Genomic DNA, 22,055 nt, shown 5'->3' on the forward strand with positions numbered 1-22,055 from the left:
CAATCACCAGTAATGATCAATACATCTTGATTGCATGTTTGATCAATTTCAGATTGAAGAAGTTGGTAGAATTCTTCTATTTCATACTCACTGGCTTTAGTGGTTGGTGCATAAATTTGAATAATGGTGGTATTAACTGGGCTTTCCTGTAAGCATATGGACGTTATCCTATCACAGACAGCATTGTACCAAATGATTGATCTAGATACATTCTTTTTGACAATGAATTTACCACCATTCTTCTTCAATTTGTAATTTCCAGCAATAGTAATACCAGTCCGTTTCAACTCACTAATGCCTAAGATCTCGATGTTTATGCATTCAATTTCATTTTTGACAACTTCTAATTTTCCCAGATTCATACTTCACACATTCCATGTTTCGATTTTCAATGGATGTTGACAGCTGTTTCTCTTCATTTTGAGTTGTGGCCCATCAGCAAATGAAGGTCCCATGGCCTTTACTCCATTCATGTCATCACGGTCAACTCAACTTTGAGGAGGCAGCTCTTCACCAGTCACATTTTGAGTGCCTTCCAACCTGAGGGGCTCATTTTCCACCACTATATCTGACAGTTTTTCTCTGGTATTCATAAGGTTTTCAGTGACTAAATATTCGGAAGTAGTTCGTCACTCTTTTCTCCTAGTCTGCCTTCATCTGGAAGCTCATGTGAAAGCTGTCCACCATGGGTGACCCTACTGGTATTTAAAGCACCGGTAGCATAGCTTCAGAATCACAGTAACTCACAAGCCACCACAGTACGACAAACTGACAGATGAGTCAATTATTCCAAGAGAGGTAAATTTCCTGGATAGTCTGAGGATAGCAAAATTCATTCACTGAAGACTGACAAATTAACTGAAAAAAGCACCTACAGGGAAGCCCAGTTAATACCACTATTATTCAAATTTATGCACCAACCACTAAAGCCAGGGAGGATGAAATAGAAGAATTCTTCTAACTACAATCTGAAATTGATCAAACATGCAATCAAGATGTATTGATCATTATTGGTGATTGGAATGCAAAGGCTGGGAGCAAAGAAGAAGGATCCGTAGTTGGAAAATATGGCCTTGGTGATAGAAATGATGCTGGAGAATGCATGATAGAATTCTGCAAAACCAATGATTTGTTCATGTCAAATACATTCTTTAGACAGCATAAGAGATGATTATACACATGGACCTCATCAGATGGAATACAAATAAATCAGATTGACTGCATCTGCAGAAAGAGACAATGGAAAAACTCCATATTATCAGCCAAAACAAGGCCAGGGGCAGATTGTGGAACAGACCATCAATTGTTCATATGCAAATTCAAACTTAAGTTGAAGAAAATGAAAACACGTCCATGGGAGCCAATATATGACCTTGAATATATCCCACCTTAATTTAGAGATCATCTGAAGAACAAATCTGGTACATCGAACATTAATGAACAAGCCCCTAAGAGTTGTGGGAAGATTTCAAGAACATCATACAGAAAGAAAGCAAAAATTCATTAAGAAGACAAGAAAGAATGAAAAGACCAAAATGGATGTCTGAACAGACACTGAAACTTGATTTCCAGAGTAGTGGTGCTAAAACAAATGAAAGAAATGAGGAGGCACCAGATCTGAACAGAGAATTTCTAAGGTTAGCTCGAGAACGCAAAGTCAAATATTACAACGAAAGGTGCAAAGATCTGGAGTCAGAAAACCAAAAAGGAAAAACATGATTAGCATTTCTCAAGCTGGGGGAACTGAAGGAAATAATTCAAGCCTTGCCTTTCGTTATTGAAGGATTCTCTGGGAAAATTATTGAATGATGCAGAGAGCATCCAAAGAAAATGGAAGGAATACACAAAGTCACTGTAACAAAAGGAAATGGTTGATGGTCAAACGTTTCAAGAGGTAGCATATGATCAAGTGCCAATGATACTTAAGGAAGAAGTCCAAGGTGTATTGAAGTATTTGGAAAAGAATAATACACCAGGGATTGATGGAACAGAAATTGAACTCTTTCAAGAAAGTGAGGCAGCACAGGAGGCACTCTGCAAAGAAATTTGGAAGACAACTATTTGGCCAACTGACTGGAAGAGATCTGTATTTGTGCCCATCCTGTGCCCATCCCAAAGACAGGTGACCCAACGAAATGCAGAATTCATCGGACAGTATCTTTGGCATCCCATGTGAATAAAGTTTTACTAAAGGTAATACAGAAACGGTTGCCAACATACACTGTCAGAGAACTTTCAGAGATTCAAGATGGATTTAGAAGAGGATGTGAAATGAGGGCTATCATTGCTGATGTCCGGTGGATCTTGGATGCAAACAGAGAATATCAGAAAGATGTTTACCTGTGCTTTACTGACTACATAAAGGCTTTCCATTGTGTGGATCATGACAAGCTATGAACAACATTGCAAAGTATGAGTATTCCTGAATACTTAATTGTGCTCATGAAGAATCTGGACATGGACCAAGAAGCATTTGTTCCAACAGAATGTGGGAACACTGAAAGGTTTAAAATTAAGAAAGGTGTGTGACAGAGTCTTTCACCATACTTAGTCAACCTGTATGCTGAGCAAGCCAGCATACAGAGAAGCTGGGTTCTATGAAGAAAAACGTGGCATCAAAATTGGAGGAAGACTCATCAACAATTTGTGATATGCAGATAATACAACCTTGCTTGGAAAATAAAGAGGACTTAAAATACTTACTGATAAAGATCAAAGACTACAACTTTCTGTATGGATTGTATCTCAATGTAAGGAAAACAAAAATCCTCACCACTGGACCAATAAACAAATTCTTACCAAAGGAAAAAATATTGAAGTTGTCAAGGACTTCATTTATCTTGGATCAACTATCAACACTCATGGGAGAAGCAGTCAAGAAATCAAATGACTTACTGCATTAGCAAATCTGCTGAACAAGACCTTTTGAAACTGTTGAAGAGCAAAGATGTCAGCTTGAGGACTTATGTGCGCCTGACCCAAATCATGGTATTATCAATTACCTCATATGCATGCAAAATCTGGACAGTGAATAAGGAAAACCACAGAAGAATTGATGCTTTTGAGTTATGGTGTTGGAGAAGAATATTGAAAGTGCCATCGGCTGCCAAAAGAACAAATAGATCAGTGTTGGAAGAAGTGCAGCCAGAGTGCTCGTTGGATGGCCAAACTTCGTCTCTCATACTTTGGACATATTGTCAGGAGGGACCAGTCACTGGAGAAGGATATCATGTTTTGTCAGGTGGAGGGTCAGAGAAAAAGAGGAAGACCCCTAGTGACATGGATTAGCAGAACGGCATTATCAGTGGGCTCAAGCATGGCAACAATTGTGAGGTTAGCCCAGGACTGGGCAGTGTTTCATTCCATTGTTTAGAGGGTAACAATGAGTCAGTATTCACTCAATGGCACCTAACAACAACTAATAATATTAATGTCATTATCTAAATGGAATTCTGGTGGGGTGCTGCAGATAAGACTGAACTGCTAACCGCAAAGTCCATGGTTCAAAGTCACCAGTCTCTCTTTGGAAAACCTTTGCAGGGTTGCTGTGTGTCGAAACCAACTTGACAGTATTTAACCACAACAACAGTATCTAAATGAAAGAATCTGAGCTTAAACATTAAATAAAAACACATTCAAATGAGAACTAAAAATGTAACTGTTTTAGAGAACTTTCTAGCAAAAGCATGTGACCACAAGGCTGGTTTGAACCGCACAGTTGGTGGTTTGAACTCAGCAGCCCCTCCAGGGAAACCCTGTACAGATCGTTATGAATCTATGGCATTTAACAATACCAACAAATAGTAACCTTAGATCAAGGAGTGAACCTGAAGAATAAAAAATTTAAGGAGGTTAAGAAGACAATAGTTTATACTCCATTAAAACCATAACAGCTTAAAAAAAAAGAAAAAAACTTTAAGAGCAGAGTCAAAATTTTACCTTTCACTTTTAAAAATAGTTGCATAGATTACACTTAAGATAATGTAGGACTTCTGGGGAAATATTTATTTGAGTTATAAATATAAATCCTATTTGTCTTCCCTGGGTTATTATAAAAATAAATTTTCAAGATAAACATCACATTTTCAAGTCTGGTATTTCATTAGAAGCTCATATGCATAAGTCTGGGAACAGATGAGCAATTCACATAGTTGATCATTTGACCCTTAGACCATCTCCCAACCTCCATATAAAGGGTTTTTTTTTTCGTTTTTTTAAATCATTGTTGGAAGTTGGTTCCAACTCATAGACAGTTTCCTAGATACAATTGTTGAGTTTGAGCTGCTGACCTTGTGGTTCAAACCGACCTAGCAGTCCAGTGCTTATTCTACAGCACCACACCAGAACTCCACATTAAGGGAAAGTGATCAGAAATTCATTGTAATCTGCAGTACCCAATTTCATTGTAGACAGCAAGTTTTTCCCAGTAGCAAGAAAGGTGGTATATGTACCCTTGAATTCTCCACTCACTTGTTTAAATTCTATAAGGGGAGAAGTCAACAAGTTAAGTTACTTTTCTCCAGATTCACTGGAGGTGGGTGAGTGTGTGTGGAGGGGTTAGGGGGACCTCAGTACAGTCTTTCTTTTAAACAAAATGTACTCCATCATGTTGTACACCAACAATAATTTGGAAATATCTTCTTCCTCTATCATAGTGTCTCCTATCACCAATTTGAACAATTTTCAAATTGTTCTAAGCAATTCTATGATGTTTCAAAAACAATAGTTTGGGATCTGAGCTAGGACGTCAAGATAATGATCAACACATCTTATCCTTATTTCTTTCTACCATTTCTATCTCTTAAAATGTGAATATCTGTTTAAGACTTAATTTGGGGGTGGGAAGGTGAAGAGGAGGATTCACTTTCTTTTAAAACTCTGAATTATACTAATATTTAGTACACATCACAAGTGACATTTGAGTTATTGCCATACCCAATCTTCTCCAAGGTCAGTTCACATTCAGTCATGTTTACGATTTAAACACATTTAATCCTGCTTCTTTAGTGAGTGGCATGAAACATAAAAATTAGTATTTTAATATCTCCTAACATGATCAACATATTTAGCGCACAATTACATATAGCGTTCCAAACTCTTTACTGTCATCAGAGCATCAAAATTCTTGAAAATTGGTTGAAGGTGGATATGAAGCAAGAAATTAACAAAGAAAATATGAGTATTCAAAAAGTCAAGTATCTGTGAGAGCAGCAGCACTTTAATATGATCTGTGGACCATACAATGAAAGGATTGCTGTTAGCTTTAATCGTCTCTGGCTCCTGGTGACTCCATGCACAAAACAATCAGACTGATGTGATCCACAGGTTTTCAATAGCTAACTTTTCATGAATAGACAAGACTGTCTTCTGAGGTGCCTTAGAGTGGACTGGAACCTCCAAATCTTTTTTATTAGCATCCAAGTACTTAACCATTTACTCTACCTAGGGATTTCCTCCTATATCATAGCAACCGTATAGGACAGACTTCAATTGCTCTATAGGGTTTCTGAGGATGCAGATCTTTACAGAAGTAGGTTGCCTCATCTTTCTCCCAAGGAGCAGTTAGTGGCTTTGGGTCACTGACCTTTCATTATTTAGTATCCCTGTGCTTAATCCACTGTACTACCAGGGCTCCTTTCTTGCTATACATACCTACTTAATTCATAGTTCAAATTATCTTTCCTGGTAGCCAGTTCTTTCTAGTATGCCCGTTATTGTTGTTAAGAATCGTCAAGTAGGTTCTGACCCATAGCGATCCTACATAGGGTTTCCAAGAAGCAGCTGGTGGATTTGAACCATCCACTTTGTGGTTCACAAACCAGCGCTTATCCTACAGTCTTCAGTCTTTGCAGATTTCATTCATATCTGTGCCATTATTCACAAAATATTTTCATCTCAACATCAGTGACCTCCTAAATTGCACACTATATATAATTATCACTGAATTCACACACTAATAAAACATATTTAAAACTTTGTGTTTCCTTGATTCCCAAGGTTTAGGCAAATACAATAGTGCTTTCTTCTTAAAATGGAAATTGAAAAAGAAAATTCTCCTTTTTATAACACTCTATATACTGTCTTGGTTGCTGTTTTTCAGTTAAATCGATTAAATCACTGGTTTGTATACTAAGGCGAAAGTTCAACAGATTATAAAAATTCATTTGGAAGAAACAGAAGATGGATGGTTAAGGTATTTTGGCTTGAGTTTATTTTCTAACATCTGCTCGGAATATGTCATTTCATCATTAGATTGATCACACTTGACTCTATTTTTTATCGTAAAATTATCTATACTACTACTTATGACTCAATGAGTTTTTATGAGTGCTAACTGAACTATTGTTTGTGGAAGCCTCTAGTTACCAGCTAAATGCTATGCAAATATTAGGAGTTAAATTAAAATAGTTAAAACAGCAAATGGTTGATATTGAGTCTGTAACCTAACTTCAATGCAAAATATACATAAGTATCTAGAGAGAAAAATGGAGAGGCAGAAGACAGTTGGGCTATTGCTTTCATTTCCTTTCAAGTAAGTAAATGCACATTTCCCAGAGCTGCTACATTATGCATACCTGAAAGTGCCCAGCACTTTAATTTTGGCCATGTAAGAGGATTACTACTTTCCAAATTTTTCCCTAAAGTGTATGTGACAGTTGCACAATTTCTTTATAGGTAAGGTAGTAATTTCTAACAATAACTATAAAAGTTCCAAATCCAAGTATCTAATTGGGGATGCCACAAAGTGGAAATCACCTGAAACTTCTAACACAGAAAAATCTGTTTCAATTCTCTTTCATACATACATATATATAAAGGTTTAATGGAGTACCTGGTGTGGCGCTAATGGGTTAATGTGCCAGACTGCAAAGCCATTTAAACTGCGAGGTTGGCAGTTCAAGCTCACTAGTCACTCCTTGGAAACTCTATATAGGGTCTCTATGGATCAGAACCAACTTGATGGCACTTTATAACAACAACAACAAAGGTTTAATAGAAATAAATTGTCCTCCTGTGTATGATAAAGCTACTTTCATATTACAGCAAGATATTAGTCAATTTAATTCAAAAGGCTCATTACTAGGCTGAATTCTTGGTATGGTCTATATGGATAACTATGTTTCCCTTTAGACTGGGTTCCTCACTTACATTTCCACAACAGAGTTTGTTCATATAAAGCAAGCCCTGTTGGATATACTTTGACCAGAGACTGACTAAGTCACAAAAGTCATATGAAATATGCTGAGATAGTTGAAGACTCAAATACTTGTAATGAAGAAAGCTGAAATTTGTTATAAATAAAGCTAAAGTTTCAACAATGTGTTGACACTAAAATAAAGTAATCAGGTTTTAAAGATCACTTCATAAATGGCTTTTAAATCTGGCCTCTTCCATGTGCTTAAAATAGAGGGTAAAATTGTGGCTTAATAATGGTAATGGTTGCCTAAATTATAATTTTGTAATGTAAATACCACAAACAATTGTGAACATGAATAAGTAGATACTTAGTGATAATGATAGGTTTTTAATAATATGGCTTCTAACAAAAATGCTCTTTTGAATCAAATCAAATCAAATCAAATATATCTTATTCATCAGAGGAAGAATAAGTAATAGAAGTTGTTTTCTAATTAAACCACATACATTTTTTCCAAATTTATAACTCAATTTGTGATAAAAATACAAAAAAAAATGGAATCATTATTTGAATTAACACTGAATTTCTTCTTTCCTTTTTTCTATTTTCTTCTTCAAGAATATGGGTTTTTTTTTTATGGTATTAAAGTGATGCTTTTAAAATGTTGTCAAGAGAATAGTTTCTTTTAAAATCTTTACAACTGTAATAATGCTGTACTCTTCCAATTATACTTCATATATGGGCAACATAACAAAAACTGATACATATTTTTGACAGAGAGCTGTCTTGTTAGTGAATTTTGTCTCTTGATCTAAGTTAATTATACTGGCATTTCCTGGATAGTTGAGAAGAATAACTTTTTTTTTTTTTTTTACTATATCATCCATTGGTAATAGATTTTTACCAGCTTTTCCTCCACCCTCTCCCACAGAATGAATTCCTAAACACTCATTTCACACAAGCAGATATGCTAACAGGTTCAAAATGTCACAAATGCAATAATGTTATGTTGGTGTTGTATACAAAGTGTGTGATTGTTACGGGACACTTGTAAAAACCAACAAGGTGAGTTGTTTTTATTGTTATTGTTTGTTTGTTTTTTAATGTTTCTGTAGAGAATCACTTGTTCCCTGTAATATAAATCTGGGCTATCATAGTAATCACAACTGGCTGAAGCTATTGTGACTGACCTAAAATGCTTCCTTTCAAGCAAATGTGTAGTGTTTCTTGCAAGTAAACCATCGTACCAGCCTATTCCTTTGAATTTTATGTATTATCTATTTTCATTATGAAATCATGTTTCCTTATGTTGTAAATGTTTCACCAATTTCACCATCAAATAAAAAGGAAAAGGGGAAAAAAGGATCTCTGCTAAAAATCACCACCATTGTTATTTGTACCCAAAACAACAGGAAAGAGAAGTTGTGATCTAATCCAGGCACAGTCTGTGATTACTACTTTTATGGTATTGGCTGTTGTTGTTGTTGTTAAGTGCTGTGGGGTCGGTTCCAACTCATAGCAACCCTGCACAGGGTTTCCGAGGCTGTAAATCTTTACAGGAGCAGAAAACCTCATCTTTCTCCCGCGGAACCACTGGAAAACTTATTAAAAGTTTCGAACTGCTGGCCTTGCGGTTATGGTACTGGTAGCAGCTTGGAAAGGAGCAGTTATGTATAAAGGTTTTTTGTTGTTTTTTCCCCCAACAACAGGATCTAATCACACCTGGACCTTTTTCTCTTGTCATATGTTATTCTTTAGCACAACAGCAAAAGCAATCTGTTTTAAAGCCATTTGAGTCCAAGTAAAAGAATAAGACATGATAAAATGCTATTTAATTTTGTCTACTCTTTAAAATCTTTTAAATTTAAACAAACCAATGATTTTTTTTTTTTTTTTTTTGGTTAATTTAGTTCATTGAATTTATCTCCTTTAACTTCCTATTAAACTAATGATAGTCAAGGTGAAGGTATATCTGTCACTAACTATTTATTATCTTCTAACTTTAGAAGAATAGTAAAGAAAGGAAAATGTATTACTGGGTTGATAGTCTAATTAAAAGTGACAGACTTGAAAAGCTTTTCAACACCCTTTAACATTTTTTTGTTTGGAATGCTGATCTAAGCTTAAAATGTTCATTAGTAATTCACTGAAGACTTAGTTACAGACCAGTGAGTGAGTCCCAAATATAATGATGGAATTTGTGTACAAATGTGTGGACTCATAATTAGAGAAACTGTCACATTTAAGGATTAAGACTATACTATGAAGTCTTTGGAAAACCAAAACTCAACACTATGGAAAGCAAGTGACCCTAAGATAGTGCTGTGTTTTAATTTTTTCTTACTACCCAGGTCATTCGTATTTCATTTCTAAACCCTAAAGATAACTTTTTCCAAAGATTCAGTGTATAAGATTTGTGTGAGGAATTTTATATACATAATTTTATTTAAGCCTTGAATAAGCATCATTACTCCTCTCACAAACAAAGAACAATTCTAATTGGTTAGGGTCATATTTCTTGGAAGTAATAGAATTAGAATTAGATCTTAAGATATGTGATCGTTCTGCTTCATTCGATTGTTCTCATTGTTGGTGTGTGTGCTGTCAAATCTGTTTCAACTCACAGCAACGCTTTATAGGGTTTCCCATGCTGTAAATCTTTACAGAAACAGAAAGTCGCATCTTTCTCCTGAACAAATAAGGAAAAAGTGATTTTAATTGGTTAAGGCTATATATCTTGGAATAAATTGGAATTAGATTCTTAGACTGCTGATCTACTCATTCAACAAGGTCATATATATTGGAATTTTAGAATAGGTTATATTAGATAATATTGTAAATATCAGTTTATGGGTTTAATGTTAGCATTGCATTTAATAGTAGATACCTAAAGACATTTAATCAATCACAAAGTAGTATATGTCAGTGAATTAAGCACAGAAAACTTATTAAATGTAATTTTTAGCATCTATTTAGTATGAAGGTAAGTATCTCTTACTTTTGTAAATACAATTAGCATAGTTCTCTTACAATTTCTTAACTAGACTAGTTTGTTTGAGCAAATTCTTCATATTTACATTTTTTGGTAAGAATGCAAAAGCATAAAAAAAAAAGTTATGGTGAAATACAAAAATATAGATCCAAATAAAAGAAAAATGTAATCATTAACAAAATTCAAGCAGTGTATTATTAAACTATCAATTACAAACCTAAAATCAGTAAACAAAAAAATTAAAAAAAAACTTTTTTCAGGAGAGTCCAATATTCTAAACTGTTAAAAAATAATAAAATCCCATATATAGTCTCTAAGTTACATGACAAATCAGTGAGACTGTACCCATAACATCTAAAAATTAGAATATTATGATTGGCTGTTAAAAAATCGTTTTCTAATCAGAATAATGGGAATAATACATGAAAATATATTGTAGCTACTTACATGAGATTTTAAAAGCTATGTTGTTGTTGTTGTTGTTAAGTGCTGTCAAGTCACTGCCAACTCATAACGACCCTGCATAAGGTTTCCAAGGAGCGGCTGGCGAATTTGAACCACCAACCTTGCAGTTCAAACCGACCATGCTGTCCAGCATATTAAACCACAGTGCCACAACAGGACTCCACTTAATCAATCATAATTTAATCAATAATAATTAAAGCTATAGTACCATTTTAATATTGAGAATGAAAATAAGTTAATGATTTCAGGAAATTAATAAAGTATGACTTTATATCATATATTTAAAAATATACAATGATTTCAAAACTCATTAAGCTTCAAGTTACAACACCTACCCTATGGCAGGTACAATCTGCCAGGGCCAAGGAAACATAATTGTAAACCCCAATTTGTTCACAATATATAAAACCTGAAAGAAGAAAATGCTATTTTACTTTTATGGTTTACACATGATAGTAACTTACTATCTCTACAAAAATTTACATGTAGCATATCTTACATGTGAGAAGGCAAACCAAAAAACAAAAGCCCCACATTACTAACTTGAATACAAAGTTTATAGGGAAGATTTTTAAACTAATTCTTATCCAGACAAACTAACCTGCTAAAATGCATAATTATTGTGTATATAGTGAAGCTAGAATTTCTACAGTTAATTGAAGAAATTCAGTATTAAGTAGTAAGCTCATGAATGGTGTTGTTAATGATAGCAGTAAACTCATATATTAATATCCTGACAAATATTTTTCTGTATAACCTATTTGAACATAAAAATAGTGATGTTACTAAAGATATTACAAATTGTCTAGGCTGGTAAACACTATAAATATTTTAAGGATGATTGGTGGTAGTAGTGGTTATGTGCCATGGAGTCAGTTCCGACTCGTAGCGACCCTGCATAGGGTTTACGAGGCTGTAAATCTTTACAGGAGCAGAAAGCCTCGTCTTTTCCCCACAGAACCACTGGTAGTTTTGAACAGATGACCTTGAGTTTAACAGCCCAATTCGTAACCACTACACTACCAGAGCTCCTTTAAAGGATGATGGCATTTTCAATAACCTCATATGCATGCGAAAGCTGGACTGCGAATAAGGAAGACCGCTGAAGAATTGATGCGTTTGAGTTATGGTGCTGGAGGAGAATATTTAAAGTGCCATGGCTGCCAAAAGAACAAATAGATCTGTGTTGGAAGAAGTGCAGCCAAACTGCTCCTTGGAGGTCAGGATGGCCAAACTTCGTCTCTCATACTTTGGACATATTGCACGAGGGACCAGTCACTGGAGAAGGATATCATGTTTGGTAAGGTGGAGGGTCAGAGAAAAAGAGGAAGGCCCCCAGCGAGACGGGCTGGCAAAGTGGCAGCATCAATGGGCTTAAACATGGCAACAATTGTGAGGTTGGCCCAGGATCAGGTAGTGTTTTGTTTTGTTGTACATATGGTCACTATGAGTTGGTACCGATTCGATGGCACCTAACAGCGTAGTGGTTACGAATCGGGCTGCGAACCTCAGGGTCAGCAGTTCGAAACTACCAGCTGTTCCGAGGGAGAAAGATGAGGCACTCTGCTCCCATAAAGATTTACAGCCTCGGAAACCCTGTACAGGGACGCTATGAGACAGAATCAACTCCACGGCACATAACAATAACAACAACAACAATGTCATTAAAAACACAAAGTTGAGCGTTGATTAGAAGTCCACCAGAGTCTAATAAACACGTCTTCATAAAAAGAACTATATGGTAAAATGTTATGTAGTAAAAATGTAAATTTTATACTTTCTCAAGCTTAACATCTTATTAGAAGTTAAAAGAAATGTGGTCATTATTTTAAATCACTGATATAGTAAGCAATGTTCTAACTGCAAAAATGCATGTATAATGAAATGCAAATTACATAAAAACATGTAAGTACTAAATATATATGTGTCTAACCATTGCTTGTAGCTATTAACTACTGTTTATAAATAACTTCTTGAACACAGTAAAAATCAGTTTAGCTTGTAAAGTTCTTGAATATATAAATATAGATGCATCTTTAATAATAAAAAGTCCTGTAGGAAAAAAGTGTGTATGTGGTAGATATGGAAAAATTCTTATTTTTTCTATAAAGATAACATTAAAAAAAAAAAAAGAATGTTCACAATTCTGGATATTAAATCCACATGATCCTGCTCATAAATTTTCAGTTGTGACCCAGTTTATAAGAAAGTTTCATTAAGATAAGATATGGTAATAATGTCTAGGCATTCCAATCACTTTCCCAATTCCCAGTTCATTTGAGTTTGGAATAGAGTTGCCTCTTGGTACTAGATCTCTTAGCCCAGTATTATACATCGGCCCTTGATCTTCCTTTATTGCCAATCAGGATGTGCCCCATGTGGCCATCTTATTATTGGGTTTTTGTTCTCCAATTTTCTTCTTTCCCCAGGTCCCAACTACATCAATAGAACAAAGGAGACCTTTGTCTTCAAGAAACACTACATTTGCTCACAGAAAAAAAAGACTGGCCATCTGTTTTAGCTGCTTCTCATCTGCCAGGTCTCATTGCATTATAGATAAGGATTTTATGGATTTATAAGGAGGGGGCACAGTCATGGAAAACAGATTAAAAGCAATGCATAGGTACACAGAGACATAAAGTATGAACAAATAAACACAGAACCAAAGACATTTCCTAATCAAAATAAAATACAAATATATATATTGATATGTATATATGTGTATATATATACACATATACATAAAATGTGGATGAACTGATTAATTTTGTTTTCCTACATAAAACCTTAACCAGACTTTCTAAGATGTTGTCAAATATTGGTCAATTAATGCAAATACTATTCTAAATGAATTATTTAGTTTGTTTTCTTTTTTTGTCTATGTAAAAATCATGCATTAAGGCAATACCAACAATTATATACTACTAATTAAAAGAGTAACTAAAGCATTGATATTTATTTGGTTTAAAATTTTTGTTTACAATCTAGTGTTTGGAACTTTCTGGAAAAACTTGAGCACTGAGGTTCAAGTAGAAACTACTTTCCTTTATTTTCGGGATAAGAATAAAGAAAATGATGCATTATCATTATCTGATTATCAAAGGTACATATATCTCTGTATCAAATAAGTTAAGAAATGGGAAAATAAGTTTACTGAAGATTCACCAAATTCCAGGCATTCTGTTAGAAGTTATACATATATTATTCCATTTTTAAAATTGAAACATTCCTGCAGGGAATAAACATTCAAGCTTGCAGATGAAAAGTAGGTTTTTAAATTTTTACACTACTGTAAGGTTTGTAAGGGAAAGAGTCTGTATTGTTCATCACTATCATATCCTTAGTCACTAACACAATTTTCTAATACACAGTGAGTGATAAATCATATTCATTGACAAGTTTACCAAGGACTAGGGTTATAGAGCTGTTAGATACCAAAGCTGGAATTTAACTCAGGTCTGTCAGACTTCAAAAGCCAGACTTTCTAAAACTTGTGCTTAGAACTTGGAAGAGTCATACGATTCATGTTTCTGCCTCTTTTGTTTCTAAATGGCAGGACTAATTGAGACGAGATTCTCTTTAGGTAAGAATTGTCTTGATGGAAATTGGATATTATCCTGAAGTAAAAGTAGAGTTCACAAAGACAGAGCCTTGATTTTAAACCCTCACTGTAGCACTTAGTAGTTATCTAACCTCACTCAAGTACCTTTATCACTCAGGGTCTCAATGCCTTTTCCTATATAATGGCAATAATGAGTAATAATAATACAAAAACTCATAATATTATTGTGAGGATTAATTGAACGGAAGTTTATAGCTTAAGAATAATTAACCATTATTATTATTTACTCTGTATGAAGGGTTATAAATTATGCTAATTACCAAGAAAAATTATTTCTGATGGCCAGGGACCAAAAAAAGTTGGACATCTTGATAGCAGAGCAAAAAGATGTCATGAAAGACTTAATGGAAACAAAAGTATGTCAACAAACTGTGGCGTTCCTTTAAGATTGATCTGTGGAACATCTAAAAATTCTTATAAGCTATTCTGTATTTCATACCATGAAATACATTCCTCTATTTATGAACAATTTATGTTTCAAAAGGTCGTTGACAAAGTCTTTCATTCAAAGTCAGAAATGATATCACAAAAGCAACAGAGAAGCCCTTCTATAGGAGCCATTTAACTTGCATTTTCTCTGGTGCAAAATGTAAAATACTTATGAAAGTTAATCAAAGTTTATAAGCAGAGTGTATATAATCTTCATCCACATATGGCTCAAGTAAAAAGACAATATTAAGTAACTGACATCATGCAAAAGTAGTTAGTAGCTAGCCAAAATTATGATTTATGCCAGGTAAAAATTTTTAATGTATTTTATGTATCCTTTCTGCTCCCATGAAGATTTATAGCCTCAGAAACCATGTACAGGGTCGTTATGAGTTGGAACCAACTCCACGGCACATAACAACAACAACCATTATACTATATATTAAAGAGTCCTGGAGTGGCATTATGGATAAAGCACTGGACCACAAGGTTGGTTTGAATCTCAAGGTCGGCAGTTCAAACTCACCAGTCACTCCTTGGAAACCCTATACAGGGACACTACGAGTTAGAACCGACTTGACAGCATTTAACAACAATAACCATTATATTGGAGTCCTGGTGTGGTGCTGTAGGATCAGCACCATATTGCTAATCACAAAGTTGGGGGTTCAATCCCAATCAGCCACTCCTTGGAAACACTACACAGAGTCATTATGAGGCAACTGACCCCATGGTAATTAACAACAACCACCATTATACTAAGTATTTAAAAATATTTGGCCATTTATTGGAAGAATTTTTGAATATCTGCTAATATACGTACATAATACAAAATTTCAGACGCCAACCCAAGACCTACATTTTATGGGTCAGACACATTTGGTGGTATTGGAAACATATAGTAGGCAACAATATGGGGGAATTAGAAAGTCCAATTTGAATAAGGTTTCTTTCTTACAGAGCCCATTTCTGCTATCTTTAATTTAGCTCCTCTAAAAAGGGTAATTTTAAATTGATCACTTAGACATTGATTGTGTATATGTACATGTAGGTTTAAAGTAGGAATTTCTTGTAAAATAAAAAGAAAATCACAATTTAAAACATTTGTTAAACGTGAGAATTATTTTGTTGTCTCATATCAAAAAATGTATGTTAAAGAGTGTGAGTGTATATGTACTAAATCCATTTAATAAGGAAAAATTTGAAATTTAAGTAATATTTGCAATGTTTAAGACTAGATAATTGGAAAAGTAGGATGCTACTTAATTTCTTTTATGAGATGTTAATATCACAACCTTATATATGGGAGTTACAAAAAAGTGCATTAAAAGATACCTAAGCTGTTTTCCCAGTTTTATAACAGCAGTATGCAATTCATGTTGAAACTTTGGAACTTGGGTCAAATTCAGAATTGCAACACTAATGAACTACAATAGGTTTCTATAGTCAATTAAAAGCTAAAAGTGAGCTAAAGAGCCTAAAATGACGTTCCAGCTGCTTTTTACTCTCCTATCTTCTGAAGCCTCCTAAACAGTGACAATACAGCTGTGCCCCTTTTACTCTACTATAATTACCATCAACATAGGAGATAGTGACTATATTACGTCATTTCCATCTTACTGCAAAATCAACGCTAATTAGAAAAAACTTTTAAAGGAGAATACATGTATAACATCTTCATGTAGCCAGATTATGTAACGATCCTATGACTATTATACACTAAATGAAATCGAATATGAATGTCTTTTTTTCTTATTAATAATTACAGATTTTGTAAAATTTGTGAAGATCCATTATTTTTAGAATATCATATTTGTGTTATAAATACCAAAATGAAAAACAAAGTGAATATGAAAGTCCATTACTTATAGTCTATTTCAACAAAATTACCTTGGTTATAATGTGAAGGTAAAGATTGTACAGAAAAGCAAACAGTCAGAACAAAATGATTACTTGGCTTAAGAAGGCAGATACTTTGAAATTATCTTTCAAATATGTATATTTATTACATATAAAATTATTTTTAAATACAAAAATATAAATCAACAAATCCATAATATTTCATGAACCATCTGAGTTTTCATAGTATACTAAAAACAAAATGTAAAATTGGTAGGAGTTAATTAAAAAAACATAACTGTTTCTAGCTATATTTCAATGTGTATTTTAAGAAAGACAACTCAGTCATATTCATTTTATTTTAGCTTACTAAAATTAATATATTGTATGCATACGCTGCAAGATTGCAGAGCAATGCTTTAGAAGGAAGGGTCTTGTATGAATACGTGAGTCAACATTGAGCATGACATAAAAATCAAATGAAAAGTCTTACCATGAACTATTGGTGCTAGGAGCATCATGAAGACTAGTAGTTGTGATGGCCACATGGCTGTACACTCAGAACAAAAATGCCTGTTTCAAATGTGAAATGAAAACAGTGTCTTTCCAGTTGTGCGTCCCTTCTTTGAGACCGATGATTGAAAAAAAAGAAAAAAAAAACAACAACAACAACAAAAAAGACTTCAAAAGTTCCTTTGGAAAAGCAAAACAAAATACCAATATCCAAAACTTGAAGCCTGCAAATAAAAGAAAAAAAGCAAATAAATACATTATAAAATACAGCATTCTTATCTCAATTAATCAAAGTGTTATAAATATTTTTTATATATTTATTACCACAGTGTTAACTACATAGCCCACAGATGAATGAAAAGTAAAAATCAATCTCATTAAGGAAAAAAATAATTTACATATGTGGGTTTTACTATGTATAAGTAGATTTTCAGCATACTTTGCATGAACATTTTTCACAAATGGAAATTATGCCATCATTGGAATAGTAAAAAAGGCATTAATCACTATTACCATAGATATATTTAAAATAACAAAACAAGGTAAAATTTATGAGTCTAATTTTCATTTCAATTCATTATTCATTCAGAAATTATTAACAATAATACTGTACTAAATATCTTGGTAAGTAGATCTTTGAACAACATAAATTTCTGTTGATAAAAGGTATTATTTTTTAGTTTATCTACAACTTTAATATAGAAAATTAAAACAAATTACAGATTAAATCACAATTTAGACTCCCATTGACTTCGAATCCACTCTAACTCACAGAAACCTATAGAAAGGAGTACAACTGACTGGTGGTGGTGGTTATGTGCCATGGAGTCGGAATTCCGACTCATAACGACCCTGTACAGTGTTTCCAAGGCTGTAAATCTTTACGGGAGCAGAAAGTCCCATCTTTCTCCCAGGTAGTTTCAAACAGCTGACTTTGCGGTTCACAGCCCGATTCATAACAACTACGCTGCCAGAGCTCCTTACTAAGAGTTGGAAATTCTCTTGGTAAGTTGTATTCTTTTCTACAGGGTTGCTGTAAGTCAGAATCTATTCAAAGGCAATGAGAGTCTGGCACTAGAGTTTAAGCACTTGATTGGTTTTGACCACAAGGTTGGTGGCTTAAACTCAACAGTTGCTCCTCAGAAACCCTATACAGGATCACTATGAGTCTTAACTGATTCTAAGGCACTTAACAACAACAATCATTACAGAAGCAAACTATCAGTCTCCTTCAGAGTGAGGGCTTAAATCCAACAGCTCATCTTTTGGCTAACAGCCAATAGCTTAATCACTGCTCCACATGGACTCCTCTCTCAATTAAAACTAGGATAGCTAAAGTAATCTTCCTTGTTGTTCTAAACAGATCATTTTTACAATACACATATATATGCAAAGTAAGTTAGAATACAGCTCGACCTAATTAAATAGTTAATAGAGGTTAGTGAGCACTCACTGAAACACAAAGCACTGGGCTAGGAACATGTGAGACATTAAATAAAGCATACAGCTTACTATACAGGATCTTACAATTTAACATCTGGAATCTTGCTTAAAAGTACTAAATATGTAAATAACATTAACTATATCCACAGAAATGTTTCTGAGTCAGCCAAAATGAAAGGCGATGTTTGAAAATTTGAAGATGTCTTTAATAGCCAGCACCATTGAAACTCATCCAGCAGAAAAGCATTTCAAAAGGTTAGATGAGAAGCTTAAAGGTCAGTAAATTTACATTAACAATAATGGAATAATTTGGATAAGAATAGAAAGAATTGTTAACACAGCTTGAAGAGATCCACTGAATTTATTGAAATGGTGTATCTTTCACCAAAAAGCAACATGTTCAATCAAACAGAACCTTTCATTCCATTTCCTTCTTTTTTTTTTTCCCTTCCTCACTACTTTCTCTTTTTTCCCTTCCCACCCTTTCTCCTTATCTTTTTCTTTCCTTCCTTTGTTGTTTTTTAACCATGGTAAATGATACATTTATTTCCAGTAATTTTATCATTTCAGTGTAATTATTTTGAAAATTCTGAAAAGTACTTTCAACATAGATATATTGTTGTTAAGTGCTGTCACGTCAATTGCTACCCATAGCGACTCTGTGTAGGGTTTCCGAGGAGTAGCTGGTAAGCTTGAACCACCAACCTCACAGTTCAAATGGCTTTGCAGTCTGGCACATTAACCCACAGTGCCCCATCAGGACTCAAAAAATAGATATACTTCATAGAAAAATATATTATTAAGTACCACTCAGCAAAAATAAATACCTGCTGGTGTGCCGCTAGACTGAAAGTTTGGTTTGAACCACAAGATTGGCAGCTCACACTCACCAGTCACTCTTTGGAAACCCTATGTAGGGTTGTTATGAGTCAGAAGCAACTCTATGGCACTTAACAACAACCACAACTCTTTCTGAAATACCAGCCATGATTCTAAAACAAAATTACACATATTTGTCAAAATTTTTGACGTTGTTATTCACAAAATGATTAAGAGCACAGACTACTGAGTCAGATGCCCTAATCTCAGTTGTAAACTCCATGAAGATTATAATCTTAGGCAACACATTTAATCACATAGACCCTCAGAGTTGTCTGACATATAATGGGGTAGGCATAAGGTTGGAGTTGAGGAAGTGATAATACATAAACCCACATGTTCAAATTAACTGAGACAGTCTCCAAATTCTTATCTTACGGAGGAGTCTGGTTATATTTCTTGTAAAATAAATTTGTCCCTTCTTCTCGCAGTTCATTCAATACTCTTCATCAATACCATAATTCAATAGTATCAATTTTTCTTCAACCATCTTTATTCACTGTCTGCTTTTAGGTGCATATGAGGCAATTGAAAATGCATGACTTATATCAGGTACACCTTAGCCCTCAGAGTTAAATCTTTTTTTTTTTTTTTTTTAAGATATGCAGAATGTAATATTTTGTTTGATATTTTCACTGCTGCTTTACTGGGTGTTGATTGAGGATCAAAATAAAATGGAAACCTTAATAAGGTCATTCTTTTCTATATGTAGTGTGATTTTATTATGCAGATTTTCCTTTTCTTTATATTAAAGTGTAATCCATGTTGAAGTTTGTAGTCTTTGATCATCATCATTAAGTGCTTCAAGTCCTCTTCACTTTCAGCAAGCAAGTTTTTCAACTGCATAATGCAGGTTGTTAATAAGCCTTCCCTGATTCATCTTTCTTTTTCATATAGTCCAGCTTCTTCGAGTATGTGCTCAGCATACAGACTGAATAAGTTTGGTGAAAGGATACAACCCTAACACACATCTTTCCTGAATTTAAACCATGCAATAAGTTGTATCCCCTTGTTCTGTTAGAAAGTTGGCCTACTGATCAATGAGAAAGTTACAAATTGACATAATTTAGTGTTCTGGAATTCCTATTCCTTGTAATGTTATCCATAATTTGTTATGATTCACACAGTTATTACCTTTACATAGTCAAGAAACACAAGTAAACATCTTTCTAGTATTCAATAGTCAGTCAAGATCTGTTGATATCAGTAATTATAAACTTTATTCTATGTCTTCTTCTAAATCTGGCTTGTATTTCAAATACTTCCTGGTCATTGTTCAGCACTAGCCATTTTTTAAAATCATCTTCAGCAAATTTTTACTTGTGTGTGATATTAAGTATCTTATTTGAGGATTTCCATTTTCTGTTGGATCACTGTTCTTAGAAATAGCCAAAAAATATGGATCTCTTCCAGTTGGTTGGCCAAGCAGCTGTCTTTCAAATTTCTTGGCACAGATGAGTGAGTGCCTGTTGTGTTGTATCTGTTTGTTGAAACATCTCAACTGGTACTATGTCAGCTACTGGAGCCTTGTTTTTTGCCAATGACTTCAGTGTGGCTTGGAGTTCTTCCTTCGTGTACATGGTTCTTGATTATATGTTACTTCCTGAAATGGCTGAATGTCAACCAATTCTTTTTGATACAGTGACAATGCATTCCTTCTCTTGAAGCTTCCTACATTGTTCAGTATCTTGCCCATAGAATCCTTGGCAACTTGTGGCTTGAATTTTCTCTTCAGTTCTTTCAGTTTCAAAAATTCTGAGTTTTCTACAGTTTTGTTTTATTTTTGCCTACCTCTAGGCTGTTCCACATTACATTTTACACTACTTTACATTGACTTCCCAAGCCTCCTTTCAAATACCTGTTAGCTCATTTGTTTTATCATTTATTCCAGTAGATTTATATTCAAGACCAAGTTTGGCTCTTTTATGACGTTTATTTTTATTTTATTTCTGACATTTATTTTTCTTTCTTTCCTATCTTTCAAATGAATTTTTGCTTTCTTCATGTATCCTTGTCATCCCACAGCTCATCATGAGTGTTCAATGCATCAAACCTATTACTGAGATAGTGATTACTTCAGGTAGAATATCTCAAGTTAATACTTTGATTCTCATGGATTCGCTTTAATTATCTTCAGCTTCATCATGAACGTGTATCTGAACAAATGATAAGACTTTTCCACTGTAGTCCCCTGGCCTTGACAGTGTTACACTGCTATTTATAAGGTTTTCATTGGCAAGTTTTTTTGAAATAGATAGATCTTTCTTCTTAGTATGTATTTTAATTTGTAAGTACACTAAACCTGTCCACCATGGGTCACCCTGCTGAGGTTTCCAGTGGAGTTACCAGGGTCACTATGCAGAGACATAATTTCCAGCATTATACATGCTACTACAGTATGACAATTTGATGGATGAATGGTAGAATATGGTTAACACTGTTAATAGTTCATTTGTTTTCAACTCTATCTTCAATATTTTTATGAGAATTAAAAAGCAAAAATAATTTAACTCAAACATACTTTTGAGTCAAATTTATAGAGATTCTGGGTGGCATAAATGGTTAAGCTCTTGGCTATTAACCAAAATACTGGCAGCTTAAAATTACCTAGAAAGGCCAAAGAAGAAAACCCTGATGATCTAAGAAAGGTAACAGCACTGAGAATCTTATGGAGCATAGTCCTACTCTGCACACAAGTGATCGCTATGAATTCAAATCAACTCCCAATAATATAT

The 22,055-nt window shown here is 34.1% G+C and overlaps 1 pseudogene; it reads right to left on the minus strand.

Annotated features, from left to right (window-relative positions):
* Nucleotides 1–4,353: 4,353 nt before the first annotated feature.
* The window catches only part of LOC102841549, a 25,572-nt pseudogene continuing 7,870 nt past the window's right edge, over nt 4,354–22,055 (minus strand).

The sequence above is a fragment of the Chrysochloris asiatica genome, unplaced genomic scaffold, assembly GCF_000296735.1.
Source record: "Chrysochloris asiatica unplaced genomic scaffold, ChrAsi1.0 scaffold00240, whole genome shotgun sequence".
In the NCBI taxonomy this organism is placed as follows: Eukaryota; Metazoa; Chordata; class Mammalia; order Afrosoricida; family Chrysochloridae; genus Chrysochloris; species Chrysochloris asiatica.